The sequence below is a fragment of the Mesoplodon densirostris genome, chromosome 16 (assembly GCF_025265405.1).
Source record: "Mesoplodon densirostris isolate mMesDen1 chromosome 16, mMesDen1 primary haplotype, whole genome shotgun sequence".
NCBI classification, from domain to species: domain Eukaryota; kingdom Metazoa; phylum Chordata; class Mammalia; order Artiodactyla; family Ziphiidae; genus Mesoplodon; species Mesoplodon densirostris.
In genome coordinates, this window is record NC_082676.1 from 24687460 (window position 1) to 24711052 (window position 23593).

Here is a 23593-nt window from a genome sequence, read left to right on the forward strand (position 1 = left end):
TAACTTAGTGAGTCCTATTGAGGACAAGTAAGAACCTGCTTGGGGAGTCCTCAGGGAAGATGTCCTTGGGGTAGTGGTATTTGAGCTGGGATCTGAAGGCTGATAAATTATCTAAGGTGGTGGTGGGAGAAGCATTTCAGGAGGAAGGATCAGCATGTGCAAGGGCCCTGAGAAGGAAGTACAATGTGTGAAGATCAATGTAGTTACAGTCCAGAGAGCGGGGAAGAGGGCCCTGAGATAAGTCTGGAGATGTGGGAAGGGCAACAGTGAGACATCTATTTGGCCTTTAACTTAAGAGCAATGTGAGTCATCAAACAGTTTTAAGTAGGGGAGAGACATGATCAGATTTCTGACTTAGAAACATTACTCTGATAGCAGGGTGGAGAACAGATTGGAGGGGAGCCAGGGAGAATGTGGAAAGGCCTTAGATGGCTACTGCACCAGTCGAAGCACATAGTGTGTACTCAATAAGTATTTGTGGAATGAGAGGACTCCTAACTCTTTTTCTTAGATGAGACCAATATGCCTGAGCTGTGCAATCAGTTAACAATCCACCTGCTCATCTAACATGATGCTTGTAATATACCCTTAACTCCCATTTTACAGATGAGAAAGCTGAGGTTGAGGCAAAGAAAATCGCACAACCATCAGGAGTGAAAGCCAGATCTGAATCCAGGCCTGTATGACAGACATCAAGCCCAGTGCTGGGGAGGCCTCTTGATATTCGGGGAAAGGGGAGGGGGGCCACACTCCCCTGTACCCACGAGCTTGCTAGGGTGACAATGACGGGAAAAAATAGAGGGGGACTTATAAGCAAATAATAAAGGCTAAAGGTTATCTTTATCACCATTAACGTTATTAGATACTATGTGTCAGGCACTCTGCCAACTGCTTTCCATGCTTTCCCTCATTTCCTCTTTGCAAAGACTATTATTACCTCCATATCTCAGGTGCATAAACCGAGGCTTGGAGAGTTGACTTGCCCAAGGACACTCAGCTAGAGAGCTCCTATAGGACTGTGCAGCGACTCCAAAGTGGGGGCAGCAGCCACTGGCAATATTACAGCTCCAGGAGACAGACAAACCCACTGAATCCCAGCTGTGAGCTCAGCACCCATGTGAGCTGGCGCACGCTCTGGCCCCGCGCGGCCCCGCGCGGCCCGGCGCTCCCGGAGACGTTTGGTCATGTGACCAAGGCCCCGCCCCCGGTCGGCCCCGCCCTCTCCCGCGCTCCCTCCCTCTCTCCCTCCCTCCCCCTCCCTCCCCGGCCCGGTCCGGCCCATCCCCCTCCCCGCCGGCTCCCTGAGGCCCAGCCGGGTCGGGCTGCGGGCGGCCGGGTGCCGACGGCCGGACAGACGGGCGCACGCGAGGACGGACGGACAGACGGACACACGGAGGGCCGCGGGCACGCACGGCCCGGGCCGGTGCTCCGAGGCCCGCCCGGGAGGGCTGGGGCCGCGCTCAGGTGAGGTGACGGCGACGCGGGCCCGTAAGGGGTGGGCCCGCTGGGCGTCTGCGGTGCCGGCCCGGCTGGCTCCGCGGGAAGGAGGCGCCGCCCGGGCCCGGCGCGGGAAAATGGCGCCGGCGGACCGTGGAGCACGGCCCCTGTGCGGGCCCGGCCCGGAGCCGCCCCGCCCGCCGCGCTCGTGTCCCCGTCGCCATGTTGGGGAGCGGGCCCGGGGCCTGCGAGCGCGGGCGCTGGGGAGAGCTGTGGGTCCGGCAGGGCTGGGGAGGGTGCGGGACACGGTGTCTGGGGCGCTGAGGGAGTGCTGAGCCAGCCGAGGTCTGCACAGGGTGGCGCTCCAGGTCCGAAGAACTGGCGGGAGCCGGACGTGTGGTCGTGGCCGGGGTCGCGGAGAAGGAGCGTTGGGTCCAAACGGAACCGGGGTCAGGATCCGTGGGGTTAGGGGTGCAGGACCTGGAGCTGCGTTAGGCCGTGGGACCCCAGGCTGGCAGGGTGCGGAGGGGCGTGGGATTTGAGTTCAGGCTGTCAGGGCTGGGACAGTTCTTTGCGGGGGGTAGTGAAAGGGTTGATTAGAATTGGGGGCCCTTTCGGTACTGAGGCGGGTATCAGATTGGGGTAGTCCTCAGAGTCGCGGGGCAAGTCCGTGTAACTCCCAAGGGACTGAGGACATATATGCCCCCAGGATCCTCTACTCATTGGCGAGAGCAACAGAAAAATGTAAGGCTTTGATGAAGAAGAGAAGGGGGATTGAGGTTTGGGTGCAGGAGCTGGCCAGCAAAAGGGATGCAGAGTGGAACTGGTGTGCAAGATGAGAGAGAGCCTCCATCACCTTAGGGAGTTTGTGTCTTTAAAAGGAGGGACCGGGCTGTTTGTGGGCGGTAACCCAAGGTGTCTTCCCAGGAAGGGGACAGCCCACTGTTTTTTAAGAGCAGTGTCACCTGGGGAGGTCATCAGAAAGGCATTATCGAAGCTGGTGAGAATGGTAAAGGAGTGAATGTGTAAAAACTACAAAGTCCTTGGATCATGTAACTATTGATTTCAGATCATGTAGTGATTTTCGCTGAGACACAGAAAGGTAAAGTTGACTTCTCAAGATCTTACCAGTAAATGGCAGAAGTAGTACTGGAATTCAGGCCTGTTGCCTCCTCATTCACCACCACGCCTTAGAGGAATTTGCCAGGTGGGAAAAAAGTGTTAAGAAGTCAAGTATGGCAGCGTATAGCAAAGAAGTATTAAGTAATTTATTTTATTTTTATGGTGAGTTTGTCAGTACAGAAACTGAGGGGGTTACAGGAAAACTATAGGTAACCAGCTGTTTGATCATTTCTAGTGTACTTCCATTGGTGCAAAGCAGTTATCTTCAGGATCCTTTTGACTTCTAACTTTGTAGAGTTTTAAGAGATGCTCCTTCTCTTCTAGGTGTTTGCTGTACAGCAAAGGGACACAAAAAGCCTAAAAAAATAACAGTGAACAAGGGTTAAGACCCAGGATCTCTGTCATGACTAAACTTTTTATTTTTATTTTTTTTTATTTTTGGCTGCATTGGGTCTTCGTTGTGCGGGCTTTCTCTAGTTGCGGACAGTGGGGGCTACTCTTCCTTGCGGTGTGTGGGCTTCTCATTGCGGTGGTTTCTTTTGTTGCGGGCACTGGCTCTAGGCGCGCGGGCTCAGTAGTTGTGGCTCACGGGCTCTAGAGCGCAGGCTCAGTAGTTGTAGCACACGGACTTAGTTGCTCCTTGGCATGTGGGATCTTCCCGGACCAGGGCTCAAACCCGTGTCCCCTGCATTGGCAGGTGGATTCTTAACCACTGCACCACCAGGGAAGTCCCTATCATGATCAAACTTTAATTGAAGTTTGATCATGATAGTGAAGAGTTCAAAGTCCCCACGACTATGAGAGAGTTCTCAGTCATGATATAGTAGTCCCAGGGCTCCCATATAATCAAAAAAGACTTCCAACAAAAAGGTTACGAGGATGTTCATAACAATAAGATTTTCAATATATGTTCAATACCCTTATACAGCAACACAATTCATTTGTTTTGGGTCTTTCTAATGCAGGAAGGCCTAATCTTATCTGTACGGTGGGCCCCTTGAGCATCTAGCGAAGCTCATGAATCCCTCTCAGAATAATATTTTTAATTGCATGAAACAAAATATATTGGGTTATAGAGAAACCAATTATATTGAAATACAGTTACCACAATATACAAATTGTGATATAGTAATATAGATATACTTCTTTATCAGCAAATTAAGAAATCAGATCTAGTGGTGGGTCTGATAATTATATCAGATGAACATAAATAATTCTGTAAGACATCTGCAATAACTGTAATATGATCTAAAGATATCTATGATTACTGTGGCAGAATCACAGATACTGCTAATACCAGAACGGTTTATTGCCTACATTCATATTTGAAGAAAATGGTAACTTTCAGTTAGAGGTTAGTGAAAATAAAGAGGTAATTTTTTTCCTATCCAAGTTCACAGACCCCCTCCCCACCCGCCCCTCAATTCTGTCTGTGGACTCCCATCTATGAACCCCAGGTTAAGGAACCACAAAGGATGTCTTCCATTCAACAGACATTTACTATGTGCTAAGATATCTATTATGTCAACCATTATGCTAGGCTCTGAGGAGTCAAAGGTCTTTAAGGCAGGACAGGGTCTTTTCAATTTGGATATTCAGTCCCATGAGAGAAGTGAACAACTAAACAATGGCAATTCAGGATGTTAAATGCCAAAGGAGAGTTATCATAGGTTCTGAGGACACAGGTAGGCACGTCTCTGCTCTAGGAATCAGGGATGGCTTTGTAAACGAGTGAGACTTGAGATGTGTTGTGAAGGGTAGAGGAGTTTGCCAGATGCAGAATTGGAAAGAAGAGCTTTCGGGTAAGGGCATGCATTTTCAGGAAATGTAATTTAATGTGGTTGGAGTATAGTGTGTGTGTGAAAGAGTGGTTGGAGATGAGACTGGGAAGGTTGTTTGGAACCTGGTTGTGGAAGACCTTGCTAAGGAATTTGGACTGAATCCTTAGCTTTTAGAGAGGCATTCAAGGCTTTCAAGAAGCAGAGTTAACGATGGGAGTTACGATGAGGTTAATTTTTAGGAGATAAATGGATGTGTTTTGCAGGGAGGGTAGACTGGGAGATCAGGGAAGAAGTAATGAGGGAATGAGGGCCTGAACCAAGGCAGAAGCTGTGAGCATTGAACAGAGTTAGAATTTTCAGGTATTGATATAATTACATTGTGAGTGATGAGAGAGAGGGGGAGTTTTTTAGATTTCTAGTTTGGGTTGGTGGCTGTCAAAGAGGTTAAAAAAAAGGGTGAAAGGAAAGTGAGTAAGAATTGTCACAGATAATAAGGAAGAAGATGGTTTTTGGTAGAATAATAGACTTTTGGAAACTATTGCAAAGCTGTCAAGTGTGATGTCATTTATTGCTTGAGGAAATCATATGTGTCAACAGTGAAAGACTGGGAAGGTATTCCTAGAGTATAGGAAAACCATAGCTATCATTGTCAGGGGTTGGCAAACTATGGCCCATAAGTCAAATCTGTTCCACCACCTATTTATGTAAATAAAGTTTTATTTCAACACAGGCACACTCATTTACATATTGTCTTTGGCTGCTTTCACAGTACCAATGGTAGAGTTGAGTAGTTGTGACAGAGAATATATAGCTCACAAAACTGAAAAATATTTACTTTCTGGCTGTTTACCAAAGATGTTTGACAGTTCCTGATCTGTGTGTCTGAATGTTGGACATTAAACTTCTGATTTACCATCCAGTTCCTACATGAGAAGAACAACCATCTTGACACTGTCTTTCCGGCTGGGTTCCCCATGCTCTGCGTATCTGCAGCATGACGTAGACCCCTGAGTATTTTATTTATATTTATTTAAATCTTTACATTTATTATTATTTTTTTAATTTATTTATTTTATTTATATATTTTTGGCTGCATTGGGTCTTCGTTGCTGCGCACAGGCTTTCTCTAGTTGCGGTGAGTGGGGACTACTCTTCATTGCGGTGCACAGGCTTCTTATTGTGGTGTCTTCTCTTGTTGCGGAGCATGGGCTCTAGTCATGCGGGCTTCAGTAGCTGTGGCACGCGGGCTCAGTAGTTGTGGCTCGCGGGCTCTAGAGCGCAGGCTCAGTAGTTGTGGCGCACGGGCTTAGTTGCTCCGTGGCATGTGGGATCTTCCCGGACCAGGGCTCGAACCCGTGTGCCCTGCATTGGCAGGTGGATTCTTAACCACTGTGCCACCAGGAAGCCCCCCACCAAGTATATTATATTGGTCAGTGATGCCAAGGTTTACTGTTTTGGGGTCCACTGTGGCAACTATGGTTAGTGTCAGGTTTTTACAGTTTAGACCTTGCTGGGGCTTGTTTTGTCATTTTTCTATTGGGTTGTCTTTTTCAAAAGATTTCTTTATATTTTCTGATTATTAATCCTTCCTTGGCTATATGTATTACAGATACCATTTCCCAATTTGTTGCTAATCTTTTTAAATCTCTAAGCTGTCTTTTGTTAAGAAGAAGTAGAGACACAGAGACACAGATGTAGAGAACAAACATATGGACACCAAGGGGGGAAAGTGGTGGTGGGATGAATTGGGAGATTGGGATTGACATGTATACATTAATATGTATAAAATGGATAACTAATAAGAACCTGCTGTATAAAAAAATAAACAAAATAAAATTCAAAAATAAATAAATAAATAAAATGGGAAAAAAAGACGTTCTGAATTTTAATAAAGTCAAATTTATCTATCTTTTCTGCCCCCAAGATTTTGAAGTTATTCTTTATATTATCTTCTTGAATCGCTATTGTTTTGCCTTTTATGTTAGCTCTCTATCTGGAATTGACTCCTGTGTGTGGTGTGAGGTAGGGTCAGTTCATTTTTTCCTAAGTACAGTTAATTTTCCCAGCACCATTTATTGAATGGTACTTATTTTCAAATTGTGAGCTCTTTTTTGGTGAAGTCTATCTAAGGTCCTGTTTCCAGCTCCACTGCTTGCTAATTATGTACCTTGGACAAGTTGTATAACCTCTTTGTGCCTCAGTTTCCTCATCTTTAAAATAAGAATAATAGAGTTTTTTTCAGGAGTAAGTTAATTCATATAATGCGTAGAACAGTGTGGCATCTAGAAAATGTTCAATAATGTTAGCTGTTATTTAGCATTATTGTTCATTTCAGATTCCTAGGCACAGAATGGAAGCTCAATATGCTCAACACAGTTGTAGAATTAATTTGGTTTTCAGGTCAAAACAGAATGGCTGAGAGATAAGTGTTGCATGAGATGCTTCCAAGTTGCTGTTTAATTTTAGCTGCTGCCTTAGACTCTCTGCTGGAATGGAACCCCTCCCGGTAGTTCTTTGCAGTCCTCACTACTCTCTTGCTTTGTTCATTTATTTTATCATCCTATAGGCATTTGATTTTCTGGTTCTAACTTTACCAAAGTTTTAAATATTACCTCTCCTAAACCAATAAATGACATACTGGGATATTGTCAGGATGGCCAGAAATTGACAGATGAGTTTGTGAGCAAGTAAAAACTGAAATCTGTTTCTAAGGCTGAATCATTCTTGGTCATAATGAATAAATTGATCATTGAAATTAAAAGATGAGATGAAATTCAAATCATTGACTATTTAGGCATCTACTGTGTGCTGGGTACTGTATTAGAAATTACCACATTGGTAATAGAAAAGAAAACTAGCTGACCAGCTTTATGAAATACTACAGAAGAGATCTTTTTACTTGTGATATGGAGCTATTTTCCAAGAGAGTATTTGGATGACAGAGAGGAAATATAGGCATTTATTCACTTGTCAAACATTTATTGAACCCTACCACGTACATTGGGCTAGAACTTTGCAGAATACAAGGATTAATCTACCCAGGATTTCATGTGGGGTGTATATATAATGTGTTATGGAGCTGGGGTATCAGAGGATGGTACCTCAGAGGTGGCCTTTAAGCAGGACTGCCAAAAATGGTTAGGATCTTCATACGTAGAGATGAGACAGTATTTTTCCAGGCTAAGTGAAAGCATGAGTGTAGAGATGGGTGTTTAGGAGATAGTAAGGAGTCTAGTTTGGTTGTTGATCAGGACTATCACAGGGCTGTTGTTGAGGGTGAGGCTGGAAATGGAGATTGAACAACAGCAATAATAATAGCAGTAGCTCTCATTTTTTACATGGGTATTACTTGCCAGATAATGTGCCAGGCATTTCATAAGTGGCATTTCATTTAATCCTCACAACAACCCTGTGAGATAGGCATCAATTTTTATCCCCTTTTTATAGACAAAGAAACTGAGAAATAGAGCTAACAATTGACAGAGAATGAATTTGGGTCTAGGCAGTCTAATTCCAAAGCCTGTGTTCTTAGTCTCTGCATGCTATACATGGAAGGCTTTGAATCCTTTTCAGTTGTAGGCTGAGAAGTTTGGAATTGTTTGACTAGGTAATGGGAAATCATCAGAAGTTCTTGGCCATACAGTAACATAATGAAATCTGTACATTAGGAAAGTAAGCCTGGTCATGGAGTGTAGGAGCAGCATGGGGAGAAAGGAGAGATGTGGAGCTAGTTTACTCTCTCCCTCCTCACTAGATTGTTTGTTCCTTAAGGGCTGGGGCTATATCTCTCTGTCCCTCTCTCCCTTCCTTCAGCTCTGGTGTCTACTTATTGTGTCGTCTGGCACATTTATTTATTTTTTAAAATTTAATCTTTTTCTACCTTACCGTGTTCTAAAAAGGACTTAAGGTCGCTGCCCAGGAGCTCAGTAAACATTTGCTGAGTTAATTAATAAATGACTAGAGGTATATATAGATGTGTACATAAAGGGAGTACTATGGCTTTGTTGAAGATAGTAAATGCAGCCTTATAATTTGGTGATAAGCTATGTTTTATATATAGACCCTATAAAAGCAAAAGGCCAGAACCACATCTTTTTTAACTTGTGATGAATTGTATATTCTGTGTCAGTTAGAGTATTAACAATCAGTTAATATTAACTATGTTAGTTAGAAACCCCAAAACCAATAGAAACAGAGAGTAGTATAGAATGGTGGTTGTCAGGGGCTGGGAGATGGGGGAAATGGGGAGATGTTTGTCAAAGGGTATAAACTTGCAGTTATAATATGAATAAGTTCTGGGGATGTAACGTACAGCATGATGACTATAGTTAACAGTACTGTATTATATACTTGAAAGTTGCTAAGAGAATAGATCTTAAATATTCTCACCATACACCTAAAAATGGTAATTATGTGATGTGATGGATATGTTAACTAACCTTATTGTGATAATCATTTCTCTCTATATGTGTATCCATCTCATTGTACACCTTAAACCTACACAATATTGTATGTCAGTTATATCTCAATAAACCTGGGAGAAAAACTGTGTCAGTTTTAATAATATTAATGATCACCAAATTCAAAGGGTATTCATACTTTAAATAGATATTTAGGTTTGTATTCAGCATTAATCAGCTGCAAATCCCCCCATACGCAAAGAGGCAACAAAAGTTACCAGTAACCAGCTCCTTTACTGACACTGAACCTGTTGAATATTAGTTCCATAGTACCATTTATGTACATTTTCTAAAGATCAGTCAGCAGCAGTCTCTCACAGGAAGAAATACTCGTTACAAATTTGTGAATCAGATTCCTGTTTTGGATTTTACTTAGGGAAATTATTTATAAGATTAAGTCCCTTGCCATAATTTTAAATGTTATTTGGAAGTAATTCTGTGTCCCTTCTGTAAAATACAGGCTTAAAAAATTCAAACATTTGGAGAAATTCAAAGACACTGGTTAACTACCAAATACCAGTAAAGGTAGGAAGATGTTAGGTAAACCAGCATTTGAGTAGACTTAAGACAAGTCAATGGACCTTAAATAGTGGATTTATTAAATAAACATTCTTTTCCGTTGTGGATATTAGCTGTCAGTAGTATGTACATATACATGCATGCACATATCCATGTGAAATATATTGATATAATTAATATAAGTACATTTGAATTTAGAGATGCTTCCTAAAGAAAATGAGCCTTCATCTGAGTTCTTTTAGGTTATGTTTAACTCTTCAGTGTATGTGGAGATAACTCATTCAGAAGCATTACAATCAGAATGATTAACTGTGTAGAAAAAGTCAGTATATGTTGACTGCCTACCACTGTTGAGGGCTGTATACAGTTGATTAGTTTCTACCTTCCAAGAATCAAATTCATTTGGGGAAGTGAAGTGAACATAAAAAGAGGGGAAAACGTGTTTTAAATGAAATAGTACGTGCTCTGGGAGTTCAGGAGAGATCACTTCTACTTGGAGAATCAGGGAAGGCTTCTAGAAAAGGTGGTGTATTAGTTTCCTAGGGCTGCCATAACAAACTAACACAAACTGGGTGACTTAAAACAACAACAATTTATTCTCTCACAGTTCTTGAGGCTAGAACCTGAATTCGAGGTGTCAGCAGGGCCACGTGCCCTCTGAGACGTCCATCAATTCTTTTTAAATTTATTTATTTATTTTTGACTGTGTTGGGTCTTTGTTGCTGTGCGCAGGCTTTCTCTAGTTGCAGCGAGCGGGAGCTACTCTTCGTTGTGGTGTGCGGGCTTCTCATTGAGGCGGCTTCTCTTGTTGGGGAGCACGGGGTCTAGGCACACAGGCTCAGTAGTTGTGGCTCACGGGCTTAGTTGCTCTGCGGCACGTGGGATCTTCCTGGACCAGGGCTCAAACCCATGTCCCCTACATTGGCAGACGGATCCTTACCACTGTGCCACCAGGGAAATCCCGAGACTTCCATCAATTCTTGACAATTCTTGGTTTGCGACTACATCACTCCAGTCTCCATCTCTGTTGTCACAGGCATTCTACCTGTGCGTCTCTGTCTCTGTGTGCAAATTTCTCTCTTATAAGGGCACCAGTCATATTGGATTGGGGGTCTACCTCATCTTAACTAATTGCATCTGTACTGATTGTATTTCCAAATCAGGTCACATTCTGTGGTACTGGGAGTTAGTACTTTAAATATCTTTTGGGGAGACACAATTCAACTTAAAACAGGTGACATGATACAGAAGTATTAAATTAAAATTTACTTATTAAATGAAAGAATAAAATTGCAACGAAATGAGTTAGGGAAAAAAGAACCAGAGGAATGATGGACACAGGAAAGCATAAGGAATATTTAGGAAATGAGACAGAGAAGTCTGGTTTGCTGGTGTATTGAGGAGTTGTGAGGAGATGAAGCCAGAGTATTGTATCAGGTCCTAGACACCAGATCTAGGATATTTGAATGCTGCTGAGTGGGTAGTGTGTGGCAGCAGTGTAGCCCTGCAGAATTTTGAAATGGTGGATAACTAATTCAAACTTTGTATAATTAATGCAAGCTTTAGGAAGATTCTATGATCAGGTGAACATGGATGAGTAGACACCCTGAAGAAAAACAGATGGTCAGTGATTTAACACACCCAGCCTCCCTTATTTGCCTATGCCAGTAACTTTTCACCAGGAGAGTCAAGATATTCCTCATATGTAAAAAACAAAAACACCACGACAACAAATGAGAGTTTTACTAGCCTCTTGGTCAGTCATCTGTGGGCACTGAGATACATCTGCTTTTTAAGATCTCTATTCAAAAACCTCTCTATGGATTTAAATATTGATAATCATGTTCTTCATTTTCTTTCAAACCTTTCTTCAAAATCACCTATTTTCCATCGTATTTTTTACCTCTTGATTGTTCTCTGAACGCTTTTCAGTTTTTCCATCTCTTTTTAAAACATCTGACTAATGGAAAGAATTGAGGAAGATTACGTACTATCCAAGCCAATGATACCTTCTTTTTCTGTGTCCTTTAAATGATAGTTATGTTGACTTTTGTCCACAGTAGGACTGTATTCAAATTGTCAATATTCATTCAAATTGTGGTCAGCAGTGCTCAGGTGCTTTTCCTTATTTGTGCCCAGGCATTTCTTCCTGATTTATGTTTGCATTGCTTATATTTTCTCTAAGAGCATGTGTTTTCATGAAATTTCTAAAATTATGTTTAAATATTACAGACAAATAAACACATAACGTCCTAGTCATCATATGCATGCGGTCTTTCCATATAGTTTTTTTTTTTTTTTTTCCCGGTACGCGGGCCTCTCACTGTTGTGGCCTCTCCCGTTGCGGAGCACAGGCTCCGGACGCGCAGGCCCAGCGACCACGGCTCACGGGCCCAGCCGCTCCGGGGCATGTGGGATCTTCCCGGACCGGGGCACAAACCCATGTCCCCTGCATCGGCAGGCGGACTCTCAACCACTGCGCCACCAGGGAAGCCCTCATATAGTTTTTTATAGTCTTCTTTCATTTGGCTTTATATTGATATACTTTCCACATGTCTATATAGTTAGCATTTTTAATGAATAGATAATAAAGTTTAAATACTCTCTGGTTATTTGGCATTTGGATGATTTCCAGTATGTTTTTATTTTTGATTTGCAATTCTAAATTATACTACTGTAATACTTTTTTATAAACCCCCCCATTTTTTTCTTAGAGTATATTCCCTAAAATAATTCAGTTAGTCTAAGGATATCATTTTTTTTTTTTTTTTTTTGGCTGTACGCGGGCCTTGTTGTGGCCTCCCCCATTGTGGAGCACAGGCTCCGGACGCGCAGGCTCAGCGGCCATGGCTCACGGGCCCAGCCGCTCCACGGCATGTGGGATCTTCCCGGACCGGGGCACGAACCCGTGTCCCCTGCATCGCAGGCGGATTCCCAACCACTGCGCCACCAGGGAAGCCCGGATATCATTTTTTAGCCATATTGTTATTCTGTAGAACAACTACCAGTTGTTAATATTAGATTTTATAATTTTTTTCTTCTAGTATAATAGTGGTGTGTCAGTTTTGTGGGAGTTTTGATATTTTAAATGTTTTATTATGAAAAATTCCAAACATACCAAAAACACTCCCAGAAATAGTATAATGAACACCCTTATTCAGCATGTTGCCATATGCTTACTTATATACTTACTATGTTAAACCTTTTAAAAATAAAGACATTGGACTTCCCTGGTGGTCCAGTGGTTAGGACTTGGTGCTTCCAATGCCAGGGGCGTGGGTTTGATCCCTGGGTCAGGGAGCTAGGATCCTGCATGGCATGTGGTGCGGCCCCCAAAAAATTAAAAAAAAAAATTTTTTTTAATTAAAAATAAATAAATAAATAAAATTGACATCATAGTATTATGCCTTTAAATACTGTAGCATGTATCTCTTACAAATAACATTTTCCTACATTATCACAACACCATTATCACACCAAACAAAATTATCAGTAATTCCTTAATGTTTCTAACGTTAAGTCTATATTTGTTTCTCCAGTTGTCTCCATAATGACTTATAACTGCCTGGTTCAAAGTGGAATCAAATTAAGAACTATGCATTGTATCTGTATTTTGCTGTTTTTGTAGTCTTTTTTTTAAAACCTGGAACAATTCGCATTTCTTGTCTGCTTCCTCACCTTTTTCTCCCCCATGGCACTGATTTGTTGAGATCCGAGCAGTTTTCTTGTTGTATGTCCCACATCCTGGATATATCTGATTGTTTTCTTTTTTTAAACTTTATTTATTTATTTATTTATGGCCGTGTTGGGTCTTCGTTGCGGCACGTGGGATCTTCGTTCACATGCGGGCTCTTTTTTTTTTAATTCCTTTTTAAAAATTTTTTTATTTTATTTATCTTATTTTTGGCTGTGTTGTCTTCATTGCTGCGCGTGGGCTTTTCTCTAGTTGCGGCGAGGGGGGGCTACTCTTCTTTGTGGTTCGTGGGCTTCTATTGTGGTGGCTTCTCTTGTTGCATAGCACGGGCTCTAGGCGCGTGGGCTTCAGTAGTTGTGGCATGCAGGCTCCATAGTCGTGGCTCACGGGCTCTAGAGCTCAGGCTCAGTAGTTGTGGCACACAGGCTTAGTTGCTCCGCGGCATGTGGGATCTTCCCGGATCAGGGCTCGAACCTGGGTCCCCTGCATTGGCAGGCGGATTCTTAACTACTGCACCACCAGGGAAGCCCTACATGCAGGCTCTTAATTGAGGCATGCATGTGGCATCTACTTCCCTGACCAGGGATCAAACCCAGGCCCCCTGCATTGGGAGCACGGAGTCTTGACCACCAGGGAAGTCCCTTAACTTGTTCTTTTGTTCCTTGTATTTCCCTAAACTGGAAGGTTTAAGGCTTGATTAGATTCTAGCTAAACATTTCGGCAAAAATATTTTAAAAATACTCTTTACATTGCATCATATCATGAGGTGCGTAAATGTCTGGTTGTCCCACTATTGATGATAACTTCGATCATAGGGTTAAAAGTTGTGACTGCCAGATCTCTTCATTGCGAAGTTGCATTTTTTTCTTTTGTGACTAACAAATTTTTAAAAAATTTTTATCAATGATGAGTATTTTTCAATCTTGCTTGAACCAGTTATTCATATCTTTTTTTTGTGTGTGTGTGGTATGCGGGCCTCTCACTGTTGTGGCCTCTCCCGTTGCGGAGCACAGGCTCCGGACGCGCAGGCTCAGCGGCCACGGCTCATGGGTCCAGCCGCTCCACTCCCGGACCGGGGCACGATCCCTCGTCCCCTGCATCGGCAGGCGGACTCTCAACCACTGTGCCACCAGGGAAGCCCTTTCATATCATTTGACCCTTTGTTCAGTGTAGATTTGATATTTTCAAGTTTGTACTATGCATTTTAAAATTTTATACAGTGTAATAAAGAATGGTAAGTTGTTATAAAAGATAAATTTCAAGTTTCAAAATATAACTAAAATCAAATGTAATTTAACCAAAAAAAAATAAACCTTACATATTGCAAATATGTAATAGAGGGCATTTCTTTGACAGAATTTTGTGATGAGTCATGTTTGCTATTTTAAAAATCATTCTAAGGACTTCCCTGGTGACACAGTGGTTAAGAATCCTCCTGCCAATGCGGGGGACATGGGTTCGATCCCTGGTCCAGGAAGATCCCACATTGCCACGGAGCAACTAAACCCATGCGCCACAACTGTTGAGCCTGTTCTCTAGAGCCCGAGAGCCACAAGTACTGAGCCCACGTGCCACAGCTGCTGACACCCGCGCACCTAGAGCCCATGCTCCACAATAAGAGAAGCCATCACAATGAGAAGCCCACATGCTTCAACGAAGAGTAGACCCTCCTCGCCACAGCTAGAGAAAGCCCATGTGCAGTAATGAAGACACAATGCAGCCAAAAATAAATAAATTACTTCATTAATTTTTTTAAAAAAAGCATTCTAAGCAGGCAAAATTGAGAAACATAAAGCTCTTGAATAAAAAATTTCTCTTATTTTTCTTTTTGAAATGGAGGTAAATCCTGAATTCATAAGTTGTTTTACAAACCCACCCCAGAAGCACTCAGAATTTATTTTTGTTTCTTGTCCTCTTGAGTGTTCCATTTGGCTGTCTTTTATATACCAATTCTTTATCAATTTTAAATAGCTATTTTTTTCTGTCATTTCTATTATAGATTTTTTAATTCCATTTTCTGCTGCAAATAATGCTCAAATAGGATTTTCCTTTCAAACCAAAAAGGCAGTATAGGCTTATTGAACCAGTTGGGTATCATCTGAGGTACACAAAGAGAAAGCCAACCATCCCCTCTTCTCCAGTTCATATCCTCCAACATACCCAACTAGCCTCATGTGATTCTTCCATGTTTTTCTCTATGCTCTTAAAAACACAAATATACATACTGATTCATATTCTGTCTTATTTTGTAAGATTTTCATGATGCCATACGCGTTATACTACAACTTCTATTTTTTACTTTATAGGGTATCATACGTTTTCTTCCATATCATTAAACAGATATCTAATTCATTTTTTCATGCTGCATAATACTCCATTTATGTAGATTTATCTCAATGGGCATTCAGGTTGTTTCCGATTTTTCTTCCCATCACAAACAGTAGACATCTTTATACATATATCTTTAAGAAATGAAGCCTTTACTTCTGTAGGATAAATTCCCAAGTATGGGTTATTTCAGTATTATGAACTGCCAGGTTATTTTCCATAAAGGTGGTTGCAGTTCTTATTCCTGCTGGCACTGGATAACAGGTATCTTTTTAGTTTTTGCCTATCAGCTGGGTGAAAAGTGTTTTCTTATTTTAATTTTCGTTTCCCTGACCATTAATAAATTGCATACATTCATTGTCCAATTTGCATTCCCTATTCTGCAAATCATCTTTGCCAATCCTTTAACTTATTTTTCTCTTGGGTTGTTAATTTTTTACTTTTTAATCAGTTTGGGGATGCTTTTGTGTATTTCGGGTATTAACCCCTTTTTTGTCACATTGTGCAAATATATTATCCCAGCCTTTCATTTGGCTTTTGACTTTGTGGTTTCTTTGACATATAGACCATTTTAAATATCTAATCATGTCTGTCAGTCTTTTTCTTTATGATTTCTAGGTTCATGTCTTGCTCACCACCATTCCACTGAAGTTAATAATTCTTCTAAATTATTTTCTGTATTTTTGTTTTGTTAATTTTTTTTTTTTTTTTTTTTTGCTGTACGCGGGCCTCTCACTGCTGTGGCCTCTCCCGTTGCGGAGCACAGGCTCCGGACACACAGGCTCCGCGGCCATGGCTCGCGGGCCCAGCCGCTCCGCGGCATGTGGGATCTTCCGGGATCGGGGCACGAACCCGTGTCCCCTGCATCGGCAGGCGGACTCTCAACCACTGCGCCACCAGGGAAGCCCTGTTTTGTTAATTTTTAACCTTAATTTTGTTTTTCTTGTTTTTGCAACTGGGGCAGAAATTTAGTTCTTTGTTTTTTTAATATAAATGAACCTGTTTATTATGCCATTGAATTTCTTCTCCTGATCAAAAAATTATCTCTTCTTCATTATTTAGGGATAAGATTATTTTAAGTAATCTCTCTTGAATTTTGAAAAAATGTTTTTCTGGTTGTTCCAAGTCAGTTTGGATGCTCTATCTGTGTTTAAAAATAATAGTGTATTCATCTAATAACAGTTCTGTCTGCAGGTTTGCCGAGTGTATTCTGGGTCATCAGTAATGATGAAATGTTAGCTGCAGGCTAGCTGTAGCTGAAAGCTGATCTAAGGACTCCAGTGTTTGATTTTAAAAGAAAGTGACAATTGTAAGAGCATAAAGCAAAAAAAAAAAAAAAAAAAGGGCCTGACAAAACTGTGAATGCACTTGACCCTCTGTATCCATGGGTTCCTCATCTGCATATTCAACCAACCAGGGATTGAAAACATTCCCCCCGAAAATTCCAGGAAGTTCCAAAGAGCAAAACTTGAATTTGTCAAGTTTCTGGAAACTATTTACATTGTATTTACAACTATTTACATATCATTTACATTGTGTTAGGTATTATAGGTAATCTAGAGATGACTTACAGTATATGGGTAGGATGTGCTGTTATATGCAAATACTACAGCATTTTATATAAGGGACTTGAGCATCTGCAAATTTTGGTTTTGTGGGGCGGTCCTGGAATCAATCCCCCATGGATACCGAGGGATGACTCTATGTTAAAACAGTGGAGAATAAGAAACACTGGCAGACTCTTATTTTTTTTTTTTTTTTACATAAACTCCATATAATTTATTTTCACTTCTCCATACATGAGGTCACAAGTGACAGAAAGAGACGAGCTTAAGCTTTTTTTTTTTAAAAAACAAAAAAACAAAAAAACAACCATTAAAGCACAGCAATGAGCACTGAGCAATTAGTGTGTGCCAGGCTCTATATTCCTTCTCTGCCTCCTCTTGTTTAACTGTTACATGCATCCTATGAAGTAGGCTATTCTCATATTTTTCCAATGATGAACCTGAAGCTTAGGGAAGTTAATTATCTGAAATTACTTGACTAGTGTGTGGTGAAGCTGAGATTTTAACTTCTGTCTGATTCCAAAGCCATGCTGTTAGAAAGCAAATGACGAACATACATTTACATTATCTGTTCTAAGAAAAATTGTGTTCTTTAGTGTTAAAAATTATGAAAATCACTGAGAGTGTTTCTCCACAAATCTACTTATTATTATTGCCTCACTTACCCTCCTTTTTTATTTTTTTATTTTTTATTATTTATTTATTTATTTTTATTAGTTTCTGCTTTATAACAAAGTGAATCAGTCATACGTATACATCTGTTCCCACATCCCTTCCTTCATGCATCTCCCTGCCTCCCACCCTCCCCATCCCACCCCTCCAGGCGGTCACAAAGCACCGAGCTGATCTCCCTGTGCTCTGCAGCTGCTTCCCACTATCTATCTACCTTACGTTTGGTAGTGTATATATGTCCATGCCTCTCTTTCACTTCGTCACAGCTTACCCTTCCCCCTCCCTATATCCTCAAGTCCATTCTCAAGTAGGTCTGTGTCTTTATTCCTGTTTTACCCCTAGGTTCTTCATGACATTTTTAAAAAATTCCATATATATGTGTTAGCATACGGTATTTGTCTTTCTCTTTCTGACTTACTTCACTCTGTATGACAGACTCTAGGTCTATCCACCTCATTACAAATAGCTCAGTTTCATTTCTTTTTATGGCTGAGTACTATTCCATTGTATATATGTGCCACATCTTCTTTATCCATTCATCCGATGATGGACATTTAGGTTGTTTCCATCTCTGGGCTATTGTGAATAGAGCTGCAGTGAACATTTTGGTACATGTCTCTTTTTGAATTATGGTTTTCTCAGGGTATATGCCTAGTAGTGGGATTGCTGGGTCATATGGTAGTTCTATTTTTAGTTTTTTAAGGAACCTCCATACTGTTCTCCATAGTGGCTGTACCAATTCACATTCCCACCAGCAGTGCAAGAGTGTTCCCTTTTTTCCACACCCTCTCCAGCATTTATTGTTTCTAGATTTTATGATGATGGCCATTCTGACCAGTGTGAGATGATATCTCATTGTAGTTTTGATTTGCATTTCTCTAATGATTAATGATGTGGAGCATTCTTTCATGTGTTTGTTGGCAGTCTGTATATCTTCTTTGGAGAAATGCCTATTTAAGTCTTCTGCCCATTTTTGGATTGGGTTGTTTGTTTTTTTGCTATTGAGCTGCATGAGCTGTTTATAAATTTTGGAGATTAAACCTTTGTCAGTTGCTTCATTTGCAAATATTTTCTCCCATTCTGAGGGTTGTCTTTTGGTCTTGTTTATGGTTTCCTTTGCTGTGCAAAAGCTTTGAAGTTTCATTAGGTCCCATTTGTTTATCTTTGTTTTTATTTCCATTTCTCTGTGAGGTGGGTCCAAAAGGATCTTGCTGTGATTTATGTCATAGAGTATTCTGCCTATGTTTTCCTCTAAGAGTTTGATAGTGTCTGGCCTTACATTTAGGTCTTTAATCCATTTTGAGCTTATTTTTGTGTATGGTGTTAGGGAATGACCTAATCTCATACTTTTACATGTCCCTGTCCAGTTTTCCCAGCACCACTTATTGAAGAGGCTGTCCTTTCTCCACTGTACATTCCTGCCTCCTTTATCAAAGATAAGTTGACCATATGTGCGTTGGTTTATCTCTGGGCTTTCTATCCTGTTCCATTGATCTATCTTTCTGTTTTTGTGCCAGTACCACACTGTCTTGATTACTGTAGCTTTGTAGTATAGTCTGAAGTCAGGGAGCCTGATTCCTCCAGCTCCGTTTTTCGTTCTCGAGATTGCTTTGGCTATTCGGGGTCTTTTGTTTTTCCAAACAAATTTTGAAATTTTTTGTTCTAGTTCTGTGAAAAATGCCAGTGGTAGTTTGATAGGGATTGCATTGAATCTGTAGATTGCTTTGGGTAGTAGAGTCATTTTCACAATATTGATTCTTCCAATCCAGGAGCATGGTATATCTCTCCATCTATTTATATCATCTTTAATTTCTTTCATCAGTGTCTTATAATTTTCTGCATATAGGTCTTTTGTCTCCTTAGGTAGGTTTATTCCTAGATATTTTATTCTTTTTGTTGCAATGGTAAATGGGAGTATTTTCTTGATTTCACTTTCAGATTTTTCATCATTAGTGTACAGGAACGCCAGAGATTTCTGTGCATTAATTTTGTATCCTGCTACTTTACCAAATTCATTGATTAGCTCTAGTAGTTTTCTGGTAGCATCTTTAGGATTCTCTATGTATAGTATCATGTCATCTGCAAACAGTGACAGCTTTACTTCTTCTTTTCCAATTTGGATTCCTTTTATTTCCTTTTCTTCTCTGATTGCTGTGGCTAAAACTTCCAAAACTAAGTTGAATAAGAGTGGTGAGGGTGGGCAGCCTTGTCTTGTTCCTGATCTTAGTGGAAATGGTTTCAGTTTTTCACCATTGAGGACAATGTTGGCTGTGGGTTTGTCATATATGGCCTTTATTATGTTGAGGAAAGTTCCCTCTATGCCTACTTTCTGCAGGGTTTTTATCATAAATGGGTGTTGAATTTTGTCAAAAGCTTTCTCTGCATCTATTGAGATTATCATATAGTTTTTCTCCTTCAATTTGTTAATATGGTGTATCACATTGATTGATTTGCGTATATTGAAGAATCCTTGCATTCCTGGAATAAACCCCACTTGATCCTGGTGTATGATCCTTTTAATGTGCTGTTGGATTCTGTTTGCTAGTATTTTGTGGAGGATTTTTGCATCTATGTTCATCAGTGATATTGGCCTGTAGTTTTCTGTCTTTGTGACATCCTTGCCTGGTTTTGGTATCAAGGTGATGGTGGCCTCGTAGAATGAGTTTGGGAGTGCTCCTCCCTCTGCTATATTTTGGAAGAGTTTGAGAAGGATAGGTGTTAGCTCTTCTCTAAATATTTGATAGAATTCGCCTGTGAAGCCATCTGGTCCTGGGCTTTTGTTTGTTGGAAGATTTTTTATCACAGTTTCAATTTCAGTGCTTGTGATTGGTCTGTTCATATTTTCTATTTCTTCCTGATTCAGTCTTGGCAGTTGTGCATTTCTAAGAATTTGTCCATTTCTTCCAGGTTGTCCATTTTATTGGCATAGAGTTTCTTGTAGTAATCTCTCATGATCTTTTGTATTTCTGCAGTGTCAGTTGTTACTTCTCCTTTTTCATTTCTAATTCTATTGATTTGAGTCTTCTCCCTTTTTTTCTTGATGAGTCTGGCTAATGGTCTGTCAATTTTGTTGTTCTTCTCAAAGAACCAGCTTTTAGTTTTATTGATCTTTGCTATCGTTTCCTTCATTTCTTTTTCATTTATTTCTGATCTGATCTTTATGATTTCTTTCCTTCTGCTAACTTTGGGGGTTTTTTGTTCTTCTTTCTCTAATTGCTTTAGGTGCAGGGTCAGGTTGTTTACTCGAGATGTTTCCTGTTTCTTAAGGTGGGATTGTATTGCTATAAACTTCCCCCTTAGAACTGCTTTTGCTGCGTCCCATAGGTTTTGGGTCGTCGTGTCTCCATTGTCATTTATTTCTAGGTATTTTTTAATTTCCTCTTTGATTTCTTCAGTGATCACTTCGTTATTGAGTAGTGTATTGTTTAGCCTCCATGTGTTTGTATTTTTTACAGATCTTTTCCTGTAATTGATGTCTAGTCTCATAGCATTGTGGTCAGAAAAGATACTTGATACAATTTCAATTTTCTTAAATTTACCAAGGCTTGATTTGTGACCCAAGATATGATCTATCCTGGAGAATGTTCCATGAGCACTTGAGAAAAATGTGTATTCTGTTGTTTTTGGATGGAATGTCCTATAAATATCAGTTAAGTCCATCTTGTTTAATGTATCATTTAAAGCTTGTGTTTCCTGGGGCTTCCCTGGTGGCACAGTGGTTGAGAGTCCGCCTGCCGATGCAGGGGACACGGGTTCGTGCCCCGGTCCGGGAAGATCCCACATGCCGCGGAGCAGCTGGACGCATGAGCCATGGCCGCTGGGCCTGCGCGTCCGGAGCCTGTGCTCTGCGGTGGAAGAGGCCACAACAGTAAGAGGCCCGCGTACTGCAAAAAAATAAAAAAATAAAAAAAATAAAGCTTGTGTTTCCTTATTTATTTTCATTTTGGATGATCTGTCCATTGGTGAAAGTGGGGTGTTAAAGTCCCCTACTATGAATGTGTTACTGTCGATTTCCCCTTTTATGGCTGTTAGTATTTGCCTTATGTATTGAGGTGCTCCTATGTTGGGTGCATAAATATTTACAATTGTTATATCTTCTTCTTGGATTGATCCCTTTATCATTATGTAGTGTCCTTCTTTGTCTCTTCTAATAGTCTTTATTTTAAAGTCTATTTTGTCTGATATAAGAATTGCTACTCCAGCTTTCTTTTGATTTCCATTTGCATGGAATATCTTTTTCCATTCCCTTACTTTCAATCTGTATGTGTCTCTAGGTCTGGCAGACTCTTAGAATGATGGCCTAAGAACTTTTGTAATTTAGAGCCCAGATTTCATGATTTAACAGTTTCTCGTTAGAAACTTAATAGAGAAAAAAAAGCCATTGTTCTCTCAAGTTGTCTTCAACACTTTCTTCAGGCAAGGCAACATTCATTATCATTATATAACCTGCTTTTCTAGTGCTTTTAAAATGAAGTATTTCTTTTGTAAAGAAGTGTCATACATGAAATGAAAGACTTCCCTACAACTAAGAAGCTTTGGACAAATTGTTTACTTGGGCCTTAATTTTTTTGTCTGTTCCATGGGGGTATTGGACCGGATGATTACCAAGGGACCGCTAATGGTGCTCAGTCTCATCAAGTTGTATTTACGGAATTTTTAAAAAATTACTTCCTAGATTGTAGGATTTGGTCAGCTTTTCAATGTCATTTGTATATTACAGCATGGGTTAAAAGATTGGAATTCCTTTTTTTTTTGCCACTCTGTGCAGCATGCGGGATCTTAGCTCCCCAACCAGGGATTGAACCTGTGCCACCTGCATTGGGAGCGTGGAGTCTTAGCCATTGGACTGCCAGGGAAGTCCCCCTGCATTGTTTTTCGACTGAAGCTTTATTATGTAAATGAAAGAACGTGGTGGTTCACAATTAGAACATGACATATAAAGTAGTTTTTCTTTACCTTTTACTTTATCCATTTACTGTGGTATCTAACAAGATGGGAAAACTCTCATTGAACCTCTGACTTAATCTGTTAGTTTATATTGTACTCAATTAAAATTATTAACTACAGTTGACCCTTGAACAACACGGTCTGACTCTGCCAGTTCACTTATACGCAGATTTTTTTTTCAATAAATACAGAGTACAGTACTACACATCCACAGTTAGTCGAATCCATGGATATAAAACCACAGATATGGAGGTAAAAAAAAAATTTTACTCAAATTTTTGAATGCTCCTGGGGTCAGAGCCCCTAACTCCTACGTTGTTCAAAGGTCAACTGTATCTGTGTTAGCATGAGTAGTTTTAGGGATTTCAAAATTTGCATTTCACAAATGTATTTTTTGTTTCTTATACTAAAATGTCAGGATTGAAATGAAGATTTAATTTTAATATTCCCTAATCTCTTAAATTGTCTATTATCCCTACCAAGAGCAAACCAGGGTTGTTACAGTAGTGAAATGCCAGTCTCCTTGACAGGCATTTTGTTGATCTTTTCAGGGCACTAAGTTTCTATGATTTGGCTGGAGGTTTGCATAAATTTTCCCTTGGGAACCCTGGACTTGGGAACAGGAAGCGTGTAAGAGTTTTATAAGAATCTTATAAGAGGGTGTAGGGAGGATGGAATTGGATCTTAAATTAGTTGTGCCATAGCAAATTGTCTGTCACAGTTCACATTTAACTATTATTAATATACTTTTAAAAATGCCTTATCCTGAAACATTTAAGGCTATGTGGTTAAAAGGCCAACTTAATTTTTTTTTTTTTTTTTGCGGTACGCGGGCCTCTCACTGTTGTGGCCTCTTCCGTTGCGGAGCACGGGCTCCGGACGCGCAGGCTCAGCGGCCATGGCTCCCAGGCCCAGCCGCTCCGTGGCATGCGGGACCCTCCCAGACCGGGGCACGAACCCGTGTCCTCTGCATCGGCAGGCGGACTCCCAGCCACTGTGCCACCAGGGAAGCCCCAGCTTAATTTTTAAAATACTGTAAGTGTAATATCCAGATCTAGGCATTCATGA

General features: G+C 40.7%; 1 protein-coding gene across 7 annotated transcripts in view; it reads left to right on the forward strand.

Moving 5' to 3' along the window:
• Window positions 1-1276: 1276 nt before the first annotated feature.
• NCOA6 (nuclear receptor coactivator 6) overlaps window positions 1277-23593 on the forward strand; it is a 110002-nt gene continuing 87685 nt past the window's right edge. For all 7 annotated transcript variants that reach the window (XM_060120325.1, XM_060120329.1, XM_060120330.1 and 4 more), the window contains exon 1: window positions 1277-1464. The gene's annotated coding sequence lies outside the window, so the exon portion shown is untranslated. The remainder of the gene's footprint in view (window positions 1465-23593) is intronic.